Consider the following 23,003-nt stretch of genomic DNA (forward strand, 5'->3'; position numbering starts at 1 on the left):
TGCAACCATACAAACATTTCTTGTACAACAATCCAAACTTCTTCAGAGTAAATGCTGTCTTCAAACAGCAATTATGAGAAGACATCAGCCCACTGCACCCACACAATTGAAGATTTTGGCTACATAGATGGAATTTCAAGCAGCAACAAAGATGTTGACTTAGGCCTTGTCTTGGAAAAGAAATGAACACAATCTACAAAGATACACTAAAGATACACTAAAGAGTTAATTAAATGGTTATATGTATTCCTCTGAATCATTCACCAAACACAGACTGTTTGAGAGATATCATAGATTGTTCACTGTACACAGCCTGCTTGAGCGACATCACGAAGAGTTAATTAGAAGACAGACTGTTTGAGAGATATCATAGATTGTTCACTGTACACAGCCTGCTTGAGCGACATCACGTAGAGTTAATTAGATGACAGACTGTTTGAGAGATATCATAGATCGTTCACTGTACACAGCCTGCTTGAGCGACATCACGTAGAGTTAATTTGAAGACAGACTGTTTGAGAGATATCATAGATCGTTCACTGTACGCAGCCTGCTTGAGCGACAATTAGTAGAGTTAATTAGATGACAGACTGTTTGAGAGATATCATAGATCGTTCACTGTACACAGCCTGCTTGAGCGACATCACGTAGAGTTAATTTGAAGACAGACTGTTTGAGAGATATCATAGATCGTTCACTGTGCGCAGCCTGCTTGAGCGACATCACGTAGAGTTAGTTAGAAGACAGACTGTTTGAGAGATATCATAGATCGTTCACTGTACGCAGACTGCTTGAGTGACATCACGTAGAGTTAATTAGATGACAGACTGTTTGAGAGATATCATAGATCGTTCACTGTGCGCAGCTTGCTTGAGCGACATCACGTAGAGTTAATTAGAAGACAGACTGTTTGAGAGATATCATAGATCGTTCACTGTACACAGCCTGCTTGAGCGACATCACGTAGAGTTAGTTAGAAGACAGACTGTTTGAGAGATATCATAGAGTGTTCCCTGTACACAGCCTGCTTGAGCGACATCACCCTGTACACAGCCTGCTTGAGCGACATCACATAGATTTAGTTAGAAGCGATGGTGTTTGTGATCCAGGCGTTGAAGTAAGACACCTTGGTGTACACTCCTGGGTAGTTTCTCTGAGCGCAGCCATATCCCCATGAGGCGACACCATGGAGCTCGCCATTGCAAACCAATGGGCCACCGGAGTCACCCTGAGGGATACAAAGGAATAACGAGGGATTTTTAGGAACTTTACGATGCAAAAAACCACAGATTTGACATTGTTAAATGCATTGATTTATTTAATACATCACTGTCCACTCTAAGGTATCTTGGCCTTGCATGGGCACCAAACAATTGGGGACAAAGAGTTCATCCTTGGATGGGAGCAGTAAGATTTTGAAAGCCTTCCCGGTGGCTCGGTGTTCGCCCAAGTAAACGCTGTGGGTAGGAGACTGCGGCCAGAGCTCCAAAGGATCCTCAGCTTTTCTGTGTGAGGTGGACTTCAGATGGAACCAACAGACCTTCGTTTGCTGGTCTCAGAGTTGTGCTTGTTCTCTTTTTTTTGGAGTTTGTCAAGAAGGAAACCATGTCTGTGTCCAGTGCAATATTTAAGCTACCCCTAACTGTTCCTTGTTTTTTGCCTTCATTTCAAACCTTGGCAACATGCCTTGTCACCAATTATATGTTTAATATTTGTGCTTTGATTAAAACATGCAGTTTTCCATTTCACTCTGTGTCCTTCCTTTCGCAAGATTGTTAACTTCTTTTACATACTTGATGCAATCAATTTTACACACATTTCAGTGGCTCGCGTCCATAACAAGGATTGAATGCACCAGTGGAGTTGTGGTGTTGGGATCCAGGCATTCTAGTTGAGGAGCTTCCAATCGTATGAAGAATGTGGTCATTTTCAGTGTCAACATGTTAGCCATCAGGATTGACATCCTTGCTATGTGCTCTCCAAGGTTGGGTCGGACACGGGTTGGAGAGCAGTCTATGATGAAATGTAGGCCAATAACCCATAGAGTTCACCACATGTAGAGTGCAGGTCCATATGGTAATGGTGATCGTGATAGCACGTAGCAGAACATTAGACTTGGGGTATGTTCACAGGTAGGGGACGGTGCAAGTCACACCGTCTGCAGTTGCAAAGCTTTTTAGTTAGAGACGACAAGGTGTAGGTGAGGATTAATTGGGGAACACATTAGGGAGTATATAGGGGTGTGTTCTAGCAGGCCAGTGGGTGCATCAGTTACCGGTATGCCAGGTGGCCTGGCATATATTAGGAGATGCAGTGTTTGGTTGATCAGATGACTATGCCGCAGCTGGTAGCCAGATTGTCGTCAGTAAATCATACTTCCTTTCTGACCCCCCCCCCCCTCGGGGCACAGGCAAGGCCAGCGGCGTTCGAGGTGGTGTCAAGGGCTGCGCAGTGATTGGCTCACGGTGCAGCAGTATCCCTGGCTTCGAACAAAGAACAGTACACTCACTGAGCAAATGAAACCCATCGAGTGGTGTCTTCGTGGTCACATGCTCTCATGGGAGGAAGGGAAGGATGGGTCCTAGAGATGCAACATGTTTCCAAACAGGATGGGAAACATCAGGGGGAGACGGGGCAGGCAGGGGGGAACGTTCTGGTTGCATGGAATTAGATGTGGTATCTGCAATTGTGGCCACACTGTTTACACCTCACAGGGATTGTTGCTTCTGAGGTACGAAACACACCTGGAGAGACTCAAGGGTGAGTTGCTTAATGGGGAAAGGGTCCCGATGCGACAAATGTACTGAAAACTACCAGCCAATGGGCAAATAGAATTCTGGTGGAGTCAGACATGAGGTCATAGACAGAGAGGCTGGACTTGTGAGGTGACAGGGATAGATTTGAGCCAATAGGGTCAACTAATGTATGGTTTTCTTCAGGGGAATAATGATGCACCCAATGAGAGGGTAGAGATTTACATGTTTCTTGCAACTGTTTCAAAGTCATCCCTGTGGTCTTTTCCTCTATAAAGCGACATTTTATGTAGGCGTGTCGAATGAAGCTTGTATTCTTACCAGCCGAAATTGCACGTAATAAAGCTTGTTTTTCTTGCAATGCGTGCACTCTTTATTGATCTTTGGATAGTTTTTGGGTTTGTTCGGGTTTTGGGCCTACCCTACAGTGGTGTATTTTTTCAGACAAGAACATAGCTCGAGTTCTCCTCGACAAGGTCACAACCCAGTACATGGACAATACCTTATTGTCGATGGCCTCTTAATCGATGATTGCATCACCTCCTCCAAGCAACAACGCAAGCATCAAATCAAATGTGATCATATATGTACAATGTTCTCTCTGCCATCCCTCCACAACTCCTCCAAGCCCCACCTCTGCCTTGTGCCTTACAATTTTCTACCAAATCAATAAAGCTACCTTATGACAACCCGAAAAGACAAACACAATACTTTGTTTCCCCCATTAACTCTCCCGGCTCTACCCATACGTTGCACCCCTATATCCTTTGCTATGACAGTGTAGGGAGAGGTGGGCACCACACAGCCGTGATGCAGTCTGAGTCGCTGTTGAATTCACATCTGCCATTCCCTAGGTGTCCCTGGTTCCCAGATACCGGGGGCAGTCGGGACAATGTGGATCCTGGTGTCCATCGATTAATGGCAAATACAGCCATGGGCAGTGGCCCTCCATCTCTAATGATTTAAGGTGTGTGCATGGCATGCACAAGAGGACCCTGGTAATCCGCAGCGAGGCTTTAGCTATAATATACATTCTTTATATACATTACACATAGTGTTTTCCCGAAGTCCTTACAGGATAAACATACAGCAGCAATATGAGGGTAATGTACATAGCCATGATATGGCATGTTAGAGTCAAGCAGCTTGAGTTCCTTCATAGCTCCAAGTGATGTCCACTTACTGCAAAGCATACCAGTGTCATTGCCACTTACCACATAAAGGTGCCCCATTGCTGTTTGCCTTGCATTAAGGTGGCATACCCACTTGCTGGGCTAATGACACAAGTGGTGCCAATCATTCTACTTTGTTGAGGCAGATGCCGCCTCTCTAGAACTGCTTCACTCCAGGAACTCATGGCTTCACCCTGGGCCTCACTTCTGATGATGACTCAAATACATTAACACTTACCTACCTGCCGTCAGGGTTGGGGAATGGAGTTATTCTCCGCCCCACCTTACGTCTACCCAACACGCTCTTCATGGCCTCTATCATCAGCATGGCACCCTGGAGACCCACATATAGTTAAGAGGAAAGAGGTTGGGTAGGGAGGCACACCAATAGGTCCGAAGTACTCAGATAAAAAATAATAAATAACCCATAGGGGGTCGACAATATTAGTGTAGGGTATTAATTCCTTTTTCTTCAAGTGCAGGAGGGAGAAACTCGAGTCCCAAGAGGCATGAACTGTGAATTTGATTTAATGTGTTTTCTCTGATCCTCATGTGATCCATTTCATGTGTTTAACAGTGTTTTAATAGCATTATGATAGCTCAAAAATATGATTACAACTGTCACATCCAATCACCACGTCACATTTTGGCGAACGAGAAATGTGTCATATATTTGATTTTCATAACACAGCTGTCACATGATATAATTTGTATTGACCTTGCCGTTGAGACGGCAGCACTATGTATACGAGACTGTAATCTTTCTGAGATTTAACTAGTTGAGCATGGTGATTGTGAATCTCGTGACCTGATTCACTTCTATTGGACAAAAAATGAGACTGTGCACGGCGACTCAGCCGGGAGATTTTAATTTTAATTCTTAATATGACACGAGTGAAGGACAGTGTCCCATGTTAGGCTCATTAATTAGAATACAGAACTTGACTGAGTTCCAACCAGCTACAAATTGAAGATCTGAATATCAATCACGCAGGATAGGTCTTGGCAGTTTGCCTCTACTACCCTGCTTATGATTTTTGTTATTCTTCAGTAACTGTGCGGGGTGAGGGGCGCTAGGCAGCCTCCCGCTGCCGACACGCCCCTCCCCCCGCCGTCCTAACATACAAGGAGGCTCGCCCCCACATCCACCCCCACATCCACCTTCTATCTGAACTCTTTCCTCCATTCTGATCGGAAGGAATGGTTTCCAAGTACGAAGCAGTCCCAATGCCCACCTTTAATTCGCCGTTCTTTTTGGGACCGAGGATCACCCTCGTCCGATTTTTGCAAAGATCTGCAGGGAAAGCAACACACACTCGGAGAACTACGCAGGCGGACAAGCGTCCCTAGCAACCCAGCACGTAACGCGCATGCGAAACACGACGTGCTCAGCTGATACAACCTGTAAGTGGCTGTACTCACTTCAACAGTGCTTCTACACCCTGATCGCACCATGTACCCGAGTACGGCTCACCTCCTGTTGGGCGCTACTTTATCTAAAAATTGGTTATTGACAGTTTGTCAGATCGTACTTGGGACTGGCAGTCCCATACCAAGATGGCGGCCGCCGCGGGGACGCGACTGCGCGGCACTCCCATGGCAACGTATTTGGCTTGGGAGTGCCTTGCAGCGCGCCCTTGCGAGTGGCGGCTTCCTCATTTCACCGTGCAGCTCACCTGTGCGAGCGGCTGCTTCTCTACTTTGGAGTGTTGTGGGCGATCCTCGCCATGTAAGTAGACATTACTCCTATGAATGCTCACTTCTTGATCACACTCACCACGTGATCTTAGTAAATATCTTCCATCTTTACATATACTTGGTGCATTAATCTCAACTAACGCCCTTCTCGGGTGTTATTGACCCATCTTTATGGGTTTACCCTATGATCGGGGAAACGTAGCTTCAATATTACCTAGAAATCCACGGTGTGTCTTTTACTATGCCTATAGAACGCATATAGTTATATACCTTAGTTGCCAGTAACTTTGATTCTTCTCCATGCCTCTAGCTACCCAATTTCGGCAATCCCGCCTGACAACACCCCTGAACCCGGCGAGACACAGCTGTCTTGTGACTGGGTGAGTACTGCCATTCAACCATAGAGGATCATTTTATGTGTTCTCGTACATAAGGTCAAACTTTTACAAGTGGTGATTGAAAATGTCTTTACCATTCTTGTGATTATGACTCGATTCTGCTTTACAAGAAGAGCAGGTCAGTGCACTTCCTTTTTTTTAGTGAGTTAAATGATAGAGTCCTCTTAATAGGTTCTAGGTCTAATTAGTGTATCCTTATACTTTGTAGGAATTGCAACTGAACATTGATGAAACTAAAAACACATCCTGCCCTGAAGATGGATTCCCTAATCCGAAACGCGTAGGCACTGATTACCCAATAAGAGTGTCTTTAGGCACTCTGAGCAGAGTGAATGTAACTGCTCAGGAGCAGAGCAACACCATGGTGGGGTAGAGCCTGCATACGAATGACCGTACCATTTTTGTTTCTTAACTAAACAGGTTATGTTTGAGTACTGGGTTCAGCTCAAATCTAATTTTGCCTTTTGTTGTTGATTTACCAATTGACCTGTACAAATTGCTTGGTTTAGACGACTACTGCTAACGCACTCCCATGGAGTATTTTGTTATAAATTAAAACTGATTATGTTTGGATTTATAACCTTATGGGCCTATTGTTTTATCTGTTTATCCTCAGCCTGATGCTTTCATGTTTGTAGATTCACAGATTAACGGAGCCCCTGAAATACTATCTGCCCTTTGAACATTAGAGAATATTTATTATTACCTTGTTACATAGTTCTGACATTTACCCTTGTACCTCAAATACTCCTGACTTGGAGTCTTGAGTATTTACAAGGCATGATCACCATTTGGGACTAGCTCCCGCCAGGAGTGCAGCAGAGGGTTACCGACTAGAAACAGTCGGTGTGTGTTTTCTGGTTGACCCACATATAGGTCCTCACCTAAGGGATTGGCTGGGCATGATGAGCTCTTGCACTACCCAAATGAAGATGGCTGCACCCCCTGGACTAGACTTCCCGTCACTCCGGCACTTTGATTCTGGAGCAGAGCAAGCACAGCTGTCTGTGTTTATACTCTTGAAGTGCAAACCTGCTCCTTTCTGGATAGGATCACCCTATAGCGGGGATCTATGATGGTACCTGCTTAATAGACATCCCTCTTTCATGAGATTCTGAAGCATCTCCCCCTACTGAATGGTAGAATACGTGTACCTCTTATGGCTGCTAGAAGTTCAAGATCTTATCTACAATGTGTTTGAAACCAGAATCCCATTGCCTCGTCTTCATTTTGCTGCACTAATGTTTGATTAATTCTAAGTGATCTCTACTGGTGCCATTGTTACTTTCGTGGCGACCTACCGGGACAGTAGAAGGCCTATTTCTGTGGTTCCTCTGGGTTCTGCATGCACAGTGATTTGATATGTGTATTTGCATCTCTCTAGCCTCCAATATTGAGTCCTGCTGCTGCCTTGCAAAGAACCACAAAGACACAGGTTGCATGCATGGTGGTCGGTTACCTGGCAGGAATCCTTGCCGCCCTCCAGGAATCCGGCGCAGATCATGTTCTCAGTGATTTCACCAGGATAAGATTTGTGACAATCGTTATCACTCAGGATTGGTGCAATGAGACACTGGAGGAGTTCAGGATAGTTACCTGTGGGAGAGGGTTATAGGAACATGGATTTAATTCTCATGCATGAAATATGGAACCCAATAACATGTTCATCCTGCTCTTTCCATATTGTCTGTGCTTTGTAGTCAATGTCTGGAAACTGTGGTGAAAAAGGACAATTCCTGCAGATGAACACCGATAAATTCACAAATGGCCTTTATGGCTCTGCGGATGACACTCAGCTCCTTGTGGAGCTGAGTGGAACCACAAACTCGATTTAGTAAAGCTCATCTATATCCATAGCCTTTTTAAGGGCTGGATGACTCAAAATTGGATGTGTCTGAATCCAGCCGAAACAGAATTTAGGATCTTTGGTGGAATACAAGCTAGAACCAAACTAAGCTCAGAATATTCTCATATGAGCGTTAAAAACAACTGCATAAAAGTCAAGGACAAAGTGAAAACCCTTGGTGTACACATGAATGTGTCTGGGAGTTCCCAAGCTCATGTTGATGGTGTGGTGAGCGGCACACAGTATCATCTTAGAGTGCCGAGACAGCCGAAGCCACTTTTGTCTCCGAAAAAGCGGACAGCGCTGGTCGGGGCAATCATTATGCCCCATCTAGATTATTGCAAGGCCCTCTTGGTTGGCACATGAAACTGCAGCATTAAAAGACTGCAGATATTACAAACCTAAGCTGTGCGCCTCATCTGTGATATTCCCAAGAGAGAGAATATCTTGTGTGATAGGAATAATCTGCACTGGCCGACCATATCTGCAAGAATACGCTTTAAAGCACTCACTTTTAAGCCTTCTCTGGTTTCTCTGATGACAAAACTAGATATTTAATAGTCAGATATGGAAGAATATTTACATCAAACCAACAGATATTTTGGTGATGACATCATGTGTCATTCTAAATGATACAATCAGGGCCGGGAGGATAGTTCAGGGGCAATGCATTTGTCTTGGAAACAAGACAACTCAGAGCAACCAGGTTCGGAATCCCGGCCCTGCGCTTAGAGACTGGTCTCCGGCACATTATAAAACATGAATTAACTTAATGAATCTGCTGTATTAAGAATATTACTCCTTTGCATTGGGTTTGTGCCTTCTGTATTGGTGCGAAAACGAGAAAAGGAAACAGGGATTCATGGCGGCCATCATGAATTCAATGCTTTCCATCTACCATGTTTAATTATTAGTATCCATTAAACAACTGCATTAGATTCAAGCATCATGTGAGTGTTCTATTTAGAAACTCCTTTCTATATGTTTCGGAACCTGTTTTTATTTTTTTTTTTATTCGGATTTGTAGGGCGCACAGCAGCCCGGGGGCATCTTGGCACTTGTTACAGACACTTCTTAGTTACAGATAAACATATTTACAATATACTGTATGGTTGCTTTAGTTACAGGCAATTTATAGTGATAGGTAAATAACAACAATTGCAATTCACAATACAGAGAGTGAAGTTTTGATTTTTCTTCAGAAGGCAAGGAAAGAGTTTTCTGCTCTAATGTCTGTGGGTAGTGCAATCCAGGATTTGGCGGCAATGTAGGGGAAGCCTAGTCCACCAGTTTTGTCCTTGTTTATTCGAGGGATGTGATACCAAGTTGGTTGGTGCATTGTGTCCTTGTGGGTCGTGTGGAGGAGGATTTGGTAATTGTATCAGAGAGGTGTGATGGTGCAGAAAGGGTAAGGCATTTATGTGTGAGGGTATGGATTTTGAGGGTGATTCGCTCTTTGACAGGGAGTCAATTAACTGATTGTCTGGCCTGGGAAATATGCTCCCTTTTTGGGATGCTTAGAGCTGCACGAAGTGCATTGTTCTGCGTGACTTGTAGTATGTTTAGGTTTATTTCAGATGTACCTGCTAGTAAAGCATTGCAATACTCTAGTTTAGCACCAATAGTTGCTCTGGCTATTGATAGACAATCGGATTTGGATAGGTATTGTTTTATGGCGTTTATGAGCTTGGTGGTGTGTGCAGATGAGGATGTGATAGCGTTAACCTGTCTAGTCATGGAAAGTGTGGAGTCTAAGTAGACCCCCAGGGTCTTGATAGTTGTAGAGACGGGGATGATCGTATTATCAATGGAAAAGTTGGAATATAGTTTGTCAAGTTTGAGTAGAATGTTTTTTTGTCCTAGTATAATTATTTCGGTCTTATCCCCATTGAGGCAAAGGCCATTAACCGCCATCCAGGCCTGGATGGTGGTGTAGATTGAGTGGAGTGCCTCAGCGTCTTTGTGGTATGCGCCCGAGAGGGGTAGGAGTACTTGAGTATCGTCAGCGTAATTCGTGTAGGCGATACCAAGTGAATCGAGCTTGTCGAAGAGAGGTTTCATTAATAAGTTGTATAGTGTCGGTGCTGTGCAAGAGCCCTGTGGGACTCCACAGTGAATATGGTGAGGGTAGCGTTGGCTATGTTTAAGAATACCTTCATTGCTCTACCTTCAAGGAAGGAGGTGACCCAGGTAGCTGCTTCTTTAGAGAAGTTGGCTGAGTGTGTAAGGTGAGATGTGGCGGTCTTATGGTCCACCAGATCGAAAGCAGTCGAGAGGTCTAGGAGTAGCAATAGAGCTGTCTTGCCTTTGTCCATGATTTGGGATGATCTGATTTTTTAAGTCCACCAAGGCTGTTTCAGTGCTGTGTCCTTTTCGGAACCCAGATTACCTAGTCCTGAGGATAGAGTGGGTTTCAAAGAAGTGTTGGATTTGTCTATGGGCGGCTTTGTGCAATATCTTAAGGAGGAATGGCAGGGTGGTTATGGGTCAGTAGTTATTCGGTTGTAGAGGGTCGAGGGTGGGCTTTTTTAGGAGGGGAGGACCCAGGCTTCTTTCAGGCTGTCGGGGATAATGCCAGTTCTGAAGGAGGCATTAATGAAGGCCGTCAGGAGTGGTGCGAATCGGTCTGCACAATCCTTGATGAGCCTAGGCGGACATATGTGCCCACATGGTGGGTTTGAGGTTTTTGAGGAGGTTCATAACTTCTAATTCAGTGATGTCACTGAAAGTGAAGACGGGTTTGCTGGAGTTAATTGGAGCAGGAGTTGAATTAGTTTGCATTTGGCCGAGATGAGGCGGTAGGGCTTTGCAATGATCCTGGATTTTTTTTTTAAGGAGATTGATTGTGTTTCGCATGGCGGATTAAATACTGGCACACCAGGCTTCCTCTTTGACGATTTTGTCTGGGCTGTTGGGTGGTGAGATGAGCTCATTGAAGATAGTGAAGATTTCCTTTGAGTGTGATTTGTCATTAGAGATGCGTACATTAAATGTGTTGGCTTTGGTGATGGCTGCTTTGTATTGGCGGGAGATTACTTTGAAGCTGTTTTTGGTATTGTCATTAGGGTTAATTTGCCAGTTTTTTTGTGCCTCTCTTTTGCAGGAGCGCAGGAACTGTAGTTCTTCAGTGAACCAAGAATTGGAGTGTAGGGATTTCTTTTCTTTTTTACATTCAAGTGGTGTTATTGCATTGATGGCTTTGGAGAGAGTGACCTTATAAATGTCTGCTAGGGAATTGGGATTGTTGGAGAAAGGGGGGGCTAGCTCTGGGATATTAAGGTATGGGCGAAGGTTATCCTCATTGAGTTTCTTGGAGCTTCTCACTTGAGCTGCGGGGGCAGGGGTGAGAATTGTGTGGCTTTGGGTGATAGGTAGAGTGAATTCAATAAGATTGTGATCAGTCCATGGCAAGGCTGTATTGGAGGTGATCGAGGTGAGGCAATTTTGGTCTGCGACCCAGTATAGGGTACGGCCCTTGGAGTGTGTGGGATGCAAGACTTTTTGTGTGAATCCTAAGTCGGTAAGTTCCTTTGTGAGGGTATCAGCAGATTTATCTTTGGAATCATTGAATCCTAGGTTTAGGTCTCCTTGTCGCAGAATGCTTGTACTGACCCTCCCAAGACATCAAAATGTGCACCCAAAAGAGAATATAGTGTTACTGATGTCATCAGAGAGCGTCAGAAACCTTATCCAAGATTCCTTCAAAGTGAAAACTGTGATGTTATCAAATAACCGTAGCTTTAAATTTTGAAAACAACACTTTTGCAGATATATATTTCCGGGCTTTGGTTCAGTACAAATATATGGGCACCAACACAATGTAACCAAAAGTCAGTCACAAAACTTTGCTTTGTGACCAGCTGGTCGGAAGAAAAGTCTTCCATCAAATGAAAAGTGAAAATTCTCTTTGCATGGAGTTGGCTGGACCAGTAAATGTCCTCCGCCTGTCACAGTGGAGCCAGTGTGTAGCTTCAGTGCTGCCTGCCGCCCGCCATTTTCCTGATAGGGAGCGAGCAATGGGGCTGCACCTGGCCGCTCTTTGGACCCTGCAGAGGAATTGGCCTGAGATAGCACGAGGTACAAGATTCAAAGGTCAAACTTTGGAATCAGGATCCCAGGAACTGGTGATCAATTATGGTTAATGGCAGACTCGGCAGGGTGCTGACGCCATGCCAGACCAGGGGTTGGTGGTGATGGCCTCGGAGCTGCAGAACTATTGAGCCATCTATTCAGCCTCTGGAAGCACAGCGTCAAGTCGAGTGCCTTTGGCTCTCGCTGTGCAGTGGGTAAAGGTTCTAGGCCTGGCAGAACTGTGGCTGCGATACTAAAGATGGGTGAGCGGTAAATATTGTTCTTCTCCTCTTTATCTCCCCTCTGGGAATGATCCTTTTTCACGGATACCATGGCAGGAACATGTGGGCGTATTCCCTGAATCACCATATCTCAACCAGCCACCCAGTGTTGCATGATTCTGGAGGACTTTCTCTGTGGGGCCTGGGCAAAGTGACAGCCTAGATGTCTCTGGGCTAGGTGCGCTGTATAAATGTTTTAATAAAATAAAATAAATAAAGAGCCCAGCCCGCGGAGGTCTCCCTCCCAGAGAGGGGATTATCCCCTTATGCCCCCTGGAGGTCTCCCTCCCAGAGAGGGGATTATCCTCTTATGCCCATGGGAGGTCTCCCTCCCAGAGAGGGGATTATCCCCTTATGCCCGTGGAGATCTCCCTCTCAGAGAGGGGATTATCCCCTTATGCCCCCTGGAGGTCTCCCTCCCAGAGAGGGGGTTATCCCCTTATGCCCGTGAGAGATCTCCCTCCCAGAGAGGGGATTATCCCCTTATGCCCGCGGGAGGTCTCCCTCCCAGAGAGGGGATTATCCCCTTATGCCCCCTGGAGGTCTCCCTCCCAGAGAGGGGATTATCCGCTTATGCCCCCTGGAGGTCTCCCTCCCAGCGAGGGGATTATCCCCTTATGCCTCCTGGAGGTCTCCCTCCCAGAGAGGGGATTATCCCCTTATGCCCCCTGGAGGTCTCCCTCCCAGAGAGGGGATTATCCCTTTATGCCGAGGGGATTATCCCCTTATGCCCCCTGGAGGTTTCCCTCCCAGCGAGGGGATTATCCCCTTATGCCTCCTGGAGGTCTCCCTCCCAGCGAGGGGATTATCCCCTTATGCCTCCTGGAGGTCTCCCTCCCAGCGAGGGGATTATCCCCTTATGCCTCCTGGAGGTCTCCCTCCCAGAGAGGGGATTATCCCCTTATGCCCCCTGGAGGTCTCCCTCCCAGCGAGGGGATTATCCCCTTGTGTTTCATCAGTGTTTCTTCCTGAACGGGCTGCATTGTCCCGGAGGTTCTTTCTCTATAGTCGGCAGGTCTTTTTAACGCATCTAATACCGTATTTTAGTTTGGTTTCTAAGATCGGATCCGGGATTCCAACCTCTGTCGCTTTGCCTGGTCTTGCGTTGCCCCTGTGCTATCCTCCGTTCACTCTGTCTGAACGAAGGATAGCACAGGGGCAACGTGCTGGTCGTGGAAGCAAGACTGCACAGAGCAACAGCCCCTTCCATGGACTCTAACTTTCTGCTGGACCATCTGATGGACTCTTTCTGTCACACCCATATTGGACTGTTTCTGATATTTGGACCTTTATGTCTAAACCTTTGTTTTAGTTTTTTCCCTTTTCTCTATTTCATTTGTCAAAGAGGGCTACACCTTCTTGCAGATGGCTTGGACCTGCCTGAGGCCTAATGTGGGTGAATGAGTGCTCTGTATTATGACCTACCATCCCATACCATACCATACCATACCATACCATTGATATGGGCATGGAAGACCAGCACAAAGGTCTGTGAGAATAAGTGTGCTATATGGAACCTGTGCACTAACCTTATTTGTAACCAATGGGTGATAATGTTAACTTCTAAAGAAGTCACTATTTCTGGTAGGAAATGTCGAGCTGTCATCAGTGGTGCTGTCACCAGACACCAGCGTGATAATGCCAAAATATGAATCTGACGGATATGTAATACGTGTGCCTATGCACAAAGAGGCATTGCAATGGAGTGGGTGGGGCTCATGGATATGCATCACTCTGTTTTACATACTATAAAATGTTCCCCCAACCCCCCTGGGAGATGTCTTATTTACACACCCACTTCGCTCAAAGATGTGACTCTTTCTAGAATTATTAACCTGCAGGAAAGATTTTCTCTGGGAAAATGTTTATCTTTTGGGTTATGAGTTATCAAGATGCTGGTGTTAAGCTCCCTGCTGCTGTATCCTTCAGAATATATCACGTGGCTCTGCATTTGTTTTAAAATCCAAGCTTAATTGAAGCCATTCTGATTCTGCTGAAGATCAAGCATCAGGAAATTGAAGAGGGTGTGAATGGTTCTGTGTGAACATCCTGTTATCTGTTAAGTGTTTGTGGTGGATTAAGTTCATATTGTTCCAGTAAAAACATTAACAGCAAAGAAATCATGAGCAACACGCCAATTCATTTTTAGAATTAATCCTTCAAAGATTTCCACCTAAAGAATGAACAAATTGTCCTGAGAAACATTTGCAGTAAGAAAAGTGAGCACATGTTTCAATCAATTTCACCAGAAAGTTCCATGTGGCACAATTATGATCTGAAAAGATTGTGCTGAAAGAACCTCAGAATCCCTCAGATGTCTTTCTGTTATGACCTAGTATACAATTTAGAAAATAAAGTCATAGAACACTAAAATGTGAATAAGGAAAATAGGAGGCACTGGTCTCATGTTTGAAAATGTCTAAACAAATATGTATGCCAGCATGTGCTGCGTGCTGTGCTGTTACTTACTGCCACTGCTGAGGGTGTTGCCCCAGCCTGAGATAAGACATTTTGTTCCAGCAGCTGCGAATTGGGTGGGCAGCGGGACGGGCTGCACGTGAGCGCTGAAGGTGGCTGGTGCTTCGAGCTTGATCAGCATGATGTCATTATCGATGGTCCTAGAGTTGTACATGGGGTGCCTGATCACTTTGGCTGAGTTGATAATCAGTTTGCTTTCCTCCAGAACTACAATGTTGTGCTCCCCGAGTCTGACCTGGATGCGGCTGTGGAGGAAAGGGCAAAGAGTCATGTCATAGAACATAGAGGCTTAAAATAATAGTGATATTCCTATAGGTGTATTGCGTAAGGTTGTCATCAAATGAGGAACTCTTTGTGGATTTGTAGAGCATATATTTACTCACATGTAAAGAGTAGCATTTACCATCAATCTAGCCAATAGGACAGCTTCAAAAGGTGTGCTGTCGATCAGCAGTATCCTCCAACAGGAAGCAGATCATAAGATGGCCTCCTCTAGGCTTAGCAGAAGAAGGACGCCCTATCCCTGAATGTATTCAGTTAAGAGGATGTTTTGGGCTGGTTACAGCAATCTATATTGCCATTTAAGGTACATGTGGAAGGGCGGAGTGTGCCGTTCCTCGGGCATGTCCTCAGTTCAACTCTGAACAGGAATGAATCTCTGATTTCTGTGTCATTACTGAATATATTTTAGGACAGACTAATCATGTGAAGGATTTAGCAGCTGACCTATTTATATTTTGATCTTAAGTAAACCTAAATAGATTCTTTTTTGAGAAATGTGTATAATTTCGTTTTTGGATTGGTGTTTTTTTTGCCATAATTGATGGCTAAACCTCAAAACACTTATTCTATAATGCATTCTGCTTCTGTCAAATGCCCATATTTTACCAAAACGAAGTGGAGAGTTGCTTGTGACGTCAGTCTAACTTCAAGAGATGGATGTTTGAGAAAAACCAATTCTGGTTAGAAATTCCAGGAACTTTGGAGACTTTAGAGCAGAATGGATTAATCAGTGAATAATGAAGCCTGGATGAAACGGTCAGGTTAATCGAAGAAGAATTTGCCAAATGTGTGCCAGTCACACACAATATGTGGTTTAGGTAATTGCCTCAACACTGCATGAGCAGACTACAGATTCTGGGGGCAGCGCCCACATCATAAGTAATACAAGCCAAAGTGTCAAATTGTCAGACTTCGCCCGTGGAGCTTGTGGAGGACCTGGAGGTTATGGCCCCCGGTCTAGTCCTCACCCAAGATGGCGGCTGCAACTATAAGATGAGACCACGCCCCCTCTTCGGTGCGTTGTATCTGTCCATGTTTTTCGTACGCTGTCAACGCTGTGTTCTGCTGCTGGTGTGTCTGGATCCCGCTCCGAACCACCCTTGCCGTTTACTTGCTTCCCCTTACCTAGTTTCTATTCCTAGACGCTCCCTGCGTACTCCTCTTCCTTTACTTCTTAGTTTCATTTCTTTTTCATCCTCCTTCCATTAGCGTCCGGGAGCCTTGCTCGAACGCTCCTGTTTAGTTTCCGGTTCCGCTTGGTAAGCGTCTCCGGTAACTACTGTCTTCTTCCTCTTGGTCTCATCTCACGGTAGGTGTTTCCGTTGTTTCCTTTTGGTTTTGGGGTGTTTCCTTTCTCCTCTAACCATCCATTGCTTACCTTTCTTCCGTGACACTATTTCCGGGTTTTTCACCCTTTCTTCAGTTTCTGTCTTTCTCTCCCTTGTCTCAGGATCTACCCCGTTCCTGTCATTACACCACGCTTAGTTTTGCTCTTTGGGCCATTCCCTGTATCCTGTTTATCTTTTGGACTTCTGCTTGCATTTATCCTGTTTCCCGGAATTGCCTCAAGACTAAAGGACAAGGCTTGTGAAGTCAGCCACTTATTCATCATTACAATTCACCCAGGGTTTTTTGGTGCCCGAGAGGCGTTTTCCCTGGTACTTTGGGGGTCTAGCTCCTCGGGGTTCACCTTTGATAGGTTACACTTCCTGTCAAGGTGGCCTCTGGGGGAGCTAGGCCCTATTTACACGACAAGAAGAGGCAGTCAAAGAAGGGACAGTCCTCAGAAGACCGGCAGTTGTGCAGGAAGACCCCCGCCAGTTCCAAGGACAATTCTTCTGAAAGTATCGGTGAGGAGGAGGTTGGGGAGGTCGGTCCTTTGTTTGACACTAATGAAAAGTGACAATTTAGTGGAAGGACTCATGCTGGATGCCTAGATAAAACTACAACTCCTTCTGACTATAAAGCAGCATCAAGTTGGGTAACACAGCAAACATTTTTGCAGAGGATCCTTGCCCACGAATTTGCTGGATTTCAAATTTGAAATGAATGATTGATTGAAGTGTTTAATTATGCTCTTTATTTTACATACTTCTTCTAACAAAAGTCTGATTATACACTCCTGAGAACTGAGCAAACATAGCTGTGTGCTTAAAATTATAAATTGACATTTCTTTATGTTAGGATATGAAATGTATTTTTCAATTTCATTGATAGTTTAATGGATGCTTTTGGTTCCCTTTCGGTGAACAAAATGCGTCTAATGACATGATTTGCAAGAGGTTTCTGATCTACGGTGTCAACTTACCATTTGTAGCAGTGGGCAGCAGACACGACCCACTCGCTGTTAGTCAAAGCTCCACCGCAGAAGTGGTAGCCGGCGTTCAGGGATGCCTGGTAGGGGACAGAGCAAGTGTAGCCCCCACAATCTTATCATCTCGGAAAGGGAACGCAGCTGTAAACAAGAATGTTTATAGGTAAATGTTTGACAAAGAAGAACAAATCATCAATTTGTATAGCCTTCTAGACGAAGGGAGGGGTCATTATCATGAGATAACGACTCGCCAGCAACTTCACTGCAGCCATATGTTAGGGAAGGGTAGTTACAAAGCGTTAAGACCCCTCCCGAGGTCTGTAAGGATAACAGTATATAGTGGTAATAGGAGTGCATTCTTCAGAGTTTTGGTGGTGAAGTAGACCATGTTACTTTAATACTGGGTAAATCAAATAAGTAACTCAGTAAATTACATGCGGTTTTATTTTGTAATATTTAAACATTTCTTCTCATAAAGTAAGCACTTTTAATTGCAAACTTGGTTTAACTGGAAGAGGTTTCACATGAGCATGCATTTGCTGTCACGTGAAAGTAAACGGTTTCTGCATAAGAAAGAGATAACACTTTACCGTAATGTAGTTTTCTCTTTCATGTGTTTAAATAGGGCGTTGCAGCAAAAAAAGATCCTCTTGGAGATGAAGTGTGTTGTTCAAAGAAATATTGCCAGGAAATTGCATTGTTGTTTTGAAGACAGAATGTTCAGAGTGCAGTCATTACAGGTAGTTTTTGACTGCACTCTAAAGATTCTGATTGGTTGAGAGGAGCTTAATAACGGTCTCAATGTGCTAGTGCACCATATTTACCTCCAATAATACCTTTGCCTAGATGTCTATGTGTTGTTTTATTTGCAAACTGCATTTCTCCGATTTCCAGTGCAATTTCAATTTGTATTAATGATTTCAAAATAATCGACTGCACGTAAGCTAGACATGGTCAAATAGGTTCCTGCAATGATGTGTGAGCCAGTCAGTCGCGTGATTGACCCTGTCACGGCCCCACACTCTGACATTAGCAGAGCCGCCTTGTCTTAGGATGTAAACACATTGAAAGCCGTTGGTAGGTTGACTTCTGAAACACGCTTTGCAGTTAATTTGTAACAATTATTAGAGGCTTGTAGACATCTGTTGTTTCCCATCATGGAGGGCACCATGCCACCTGGGCAAAGGTCTCCTGGTGAGTTGCATTTGTTTTGCTTCTGATGAGCGCAAGGAGCAAGTCCAGCATGCAATGACATGAGTTCCACATGATTGAAACATGACCGCGGTGGGTGCACTACTTCTAATTTGAAACATGGCAAAAAACCAGCTCCTGCCCAGGCCTCGCAACCCGGAGGGCGGCGGGGAACAGGGTGTGTGAGGTGGGGTCCCTGCAGGTGAGGTGCATACCTGTACCACTCATATATCCCCCAAACGGTGCATGACGTTAGAATCCATGTGGAGAACCATGTGGCAGTCCTGGCCCATGTAGCACAAGGCAGAGCTTGCATGTCTGTGACACATGCAGATCCACAGCATCTCAAGGCATGTGGTCCTGAGCGTGACTTGTGAAAGGAAGAACACAAGTCCCCAGTGCATATTTCATGACCTGACCGGCTGTCCTGAAACCCTTCAATGGTAACATACAAGCTACCATCAGACTGTCAGGTGTTGTATACTAGTAACCAGAGTGCGCCAGTCAGAGCGAAGGAGGACCGGGGCTGATGTGTGATTGTGTGCAAGGAGTTGTAAGGAGCCAGGAATGAGGGATGGACACAGAGAAGCCATGATTACGGTCACAACGTTTTATTCAAAGTAAAAGCAGATTGGAATGCTTCATTATCGCCACTCTAGGAGGTGGTTCCCTTCGTGAACCAAAACGAAGGGTCTGTCCTTTGTCAAGGTGTCCAAAGCAAAAATGTCCTGTGTCTGGAATCCTATTCTGGCCCTCACATTCTAAAAGTAACTGTAAGGTTTTAAGGGTAATTAGTTTGGCCTTGGAAGTGCGCAAATGTTCCAATTCAAAAGAAAGGTGTAACTCTAATTCAAACGTTCCCAATGGATAGTATTCACAGCCCCAAGGAATGGCTCCCTTCCCCAGGTTTCTCTTCACCCATATGATAGATCAACAAAACAACAAATGTTCCTTAGAGCCCAAGAGGATAACTCCTTTCTTTTGGTGTTGCAATCCACTTCTACGAAGAATGTCTCCCTTCCCCAGATCTTTTCAAACGTTTGCAATCCTGAGGGTATGAGTCTTCCTTGGGATTCTTTATTGAACAAAACAACTTGAAAACAAAACAACTTGGATGTGGGGTTGCAGGACACCTGGTATACACCCCTGCCAGGGTCATTCCACCATTAATGCAATTTGACTCACAAGCTTATCTTTTCCTGGTATACTTTCACTGCCAGGTCTTTTCCATGTGCTTCCCTTTTTGCATTCTTAAACTTGACTTTGCCTGGTACACTCTCCTGCCAGGGCCTTTTCATATGATTCACTTTACACACTTGCATACTTGACTTTACTTGGTATACTTTCCTGCCAGGGCATTCTCACACAGTTCAGTTTATACAGTTGCAAACTTGACTGTTCTTATTTCATACATTCACTTCCGATATTCTTTCTTTTCCAAATTCTGGATCTTAAATCCCTTTCATTTACTTTGCTTGCTCTTTTTTTCCTTATTAGCATTGTAGAAGTGCCTTGGTGTTCCACCTTCCCTTCCTATGACTCGCCACATTTTCGTGGTTCTCTCCGGTCCTCTCACATTAAAGGTGAAGAAGTTCTCTGATGTTCTGTCTCCACTTCAAAGGCTCTCAGGTTTCACCTAGCGGCTTCCACATCCTTCTCGGCTCCTGTTTTGCTGTTGAGTCCCTCTCATTGTTCCAACGGCGTTGGAACTGCTTTCCGGTTCCCATGGCCATCAGGAAGGCTTCTCATCACTTCCTGTTTTGGTCCGAGCACAGCAACCCTGCTTCTGTAGTCTTTCTTCCTCTGCTGACCTCCCAAGCCTTACGGCTCCAGGGTCTCCTCTGCAGCTCAGCAGTCCCTCAGTCAGCACTGAGAGGATGAAGCCTCTTCCGACAATGTCTCTCTGCTTCATGCTGGTTTGGTGTTTTAAATGTCATGCTCTCACAACCACTAGAGCGTGTCCTGGGCTTCTTGGCTTCCTTGGTCTTCATTGCTCCATTCAGCCTCCTCATCCCAGTGTTTCCATATGAATGGGAAGAATAAGCAGTTTTTGGTATTTCTTTCCCAGAATACTGAAAGATGTTATTAGCAAATGTTATGGTTGATTGAGGGGGTTAACCACAGTATGCCATAAAGGCATGAGGAATTGAGAGGATATCCCTAAAAGGGAAAGGGGGATACATGTTTTCATCCAATGACGCCGGGCCATTCCCTTAAGGGTTGAGTCCCTGCATGTGGTCTTTCCTTACATAAGCACCCCCAGAGTCAGGATTTGGTAGTGGCTGCCGTCCCCTGGCCACGATGGAACAGACTACCCCTAGGAAAGGAGTGATCACAGAGTGGACTGGGGGTTGAGTTTGGTAGGGCGGGCCGCAACGACAATGGCCTGCATTCGCATGTGAATTAGTGTATGAGAGTTTTTTGATGATTGATGTGTGAAAGGCAGGCCACCACGACAACAGCCAGCATCTGATGCAACATGACTTGTTGGTGTTTCGATGAGTCAGAGGTTGGTGCTTGTGAATGAGGAAATGTCATGCGACTGAAGAGAGAAGAGGAGGTTTTTCACCAAATTGTATGTTGTATGGCAGGGCAGCGAGGCAGTGTGGCCAGGGGATTGGTTGGGGAATGAGAGCGGTTTTGCCACATACTAGGATTTGTGTTTTGTCGAGGTTGAAGAAGAAATGGTTGGTCGTCATCCAGTGGTCATTATCCACAAGGCATGATGATAGGTCCGGGTGGGTAGCACCTGACGGTTTGGGGATTTTGAGGATGATCCGGGTGTCATCTGCATAGTTGTGACAGATGAGGTTATGAGATTGGATGAGAGCGGGGAGAGGGCTAAGGTAGATATTGAGGAGGACGGGAGATGACGACACTCCCGTCAGATCAGAGGAATGAAAAGATAAGTCAGCACTGCCACAGGATTCAAACTTGCCAAGGGCATGCAAGGCTGCTTGCGTGCCGGAGACCAAACTCTGCCCATGTAGCTATCCACACCTGGCACTACCTTGGCTGTAATTACCAATAAACATGCTACAATACCTTGACTCTACTCTCAATACTATGCTCTGTTAACTCACCGGCTGCTCCCAGGAGGGCGAATAGAAGGAGGCACTGCATGGTGGCTGGTAGTCAAGTAGAGGCTTGGAAGAAGTGCTACACGTGTGCCACATTTATTCCAGTGTAATAAACGTATCTGCATCTATCAAGGTCTTCCAGCAGCTGGGCGGTCTCCAGCCTGTTGACTCTTTGTCTAAATTTAGCAGTTGTTCATGGAAACACTTACAAGACCATGTATCAAGGTGAGCAATTCATCATGTGTATTGCACATGCTGCAGAAAGTGGCGAGCACCTGGGAAGGGGCCAGCAGTGTTAACTTCTATATGAACACAAATTAATAAAAAAATGAATGAACACACCATCTTTGTATATTGCTAATTTTGATAAGGTGACCAAACACAAATATGCCCTTCAGACATTCCCTTTCTATCTTCAGATAAAGTGGCACTATTACTAGGGAATTGTTGTCCAACAGCTTCTTCTTGATGTCTTCCAACATGAACTCATCAGATTGTTGGGTGTCCAAGCCCCTCGCATGACCAGGAGGGCCAGACCACCCAAAGTCCACGTAAAATGGTGCAATAGAGAATTGTCTGACATGAGTACACTGGGCAAGAAGCTGGAGCGTAAATGGAAGAAAGGGCACTTTGCAGATGAGAAGAGGGCTCAAAAGTACCAAGTGAGTGCTTGGCATGAAGAACGCGTGTCCACTGCTAAACCAAGGATTTCTTCCAAAGACGAATTGCAAATGTTCTGAACAGAAACAGGGATCTTTTCAAAATGTGGAAAGATCAGACACCTTCAAACGCTCTGAAGTCAAACAGAAAGACCCACATGGAAGTTGATGAATGAAATAACTGACTTTTCTATTTACAGAATAAGCGTCTGACATCTGCAACCTCCTTGAACTCATGGACCTTGATGTGCTCACCATCATGGAGACGTGTCTCAAGGATTGCTCTGTCACAAGCTTTGACACACTCCTCCCCTTCGCTACAAAATCCTCTCTGCGCCCAGGGCAAAGAAAACAGGCGGGGAGTGGTGCTGATCTTCCCAGAATGGATACCTGTGTTAATCTTCCCTACTCAGGTCTACTCCTTCTTCGAGTGCCTAGTCTGAAGGCTCTCATTCTCTCCTAAATCTTCTCTCCTTCTGGCCACCTTCTATTGGCCACCAGGACAGTCCACTCTGTTCCTCTCGGAATGGGCTGATCTGGCCTCCTCTCTACACTCCTCATCCTCTCATCTCCTCCGATGGGTGAGCTTAACATCGATCTGGACTCTCCTGACTCCTTAGGACCTTTCTGCAACCTATGCAACTCTCTCTCTCTTTCTCTCTCTCTATCCTACCCTCTAGCTCCACGGACACTGCGGGCCACACCTTGCATGCTCTCATCTCTACTGACATCCCTCTCTCTATGGAACTCGTTGGGCGGACCATCTGACAGACTGGCCCG

The 23,003-nt window shown here is 45.2% G+C and overlaps 1 pseudogene; it reads right to left on the minus strand.

Moving 5' to 3' along the window:
• Window positions 1–1,078: 1,078 nt before the first annotated feature.
• Window positions 1,079–21,607, minus strand: LOC138579465 (trypsin-like; annotated as a pseudogene).
• Between the last annotated feature and the right edge of the window lie 1,396 nt (window positions 21,608–23,003).

This window comes from Ambystoma mexicanum, chromosome 3p (genome assembly GCF_040938575.1).
Source record: "Ambystoma mexicanum isolate Mex_15411 chromosome 3p, UKY_AmexF1_1, whole genome shotgun sequence".
In the NCBI taxonomy this organism is placed as follows: Eukaryota; Metazoa; Chordata; class Amphibia; order Caudata; family Ambystomatidae; genus Ambystoma; species Ambystoma mexicanum.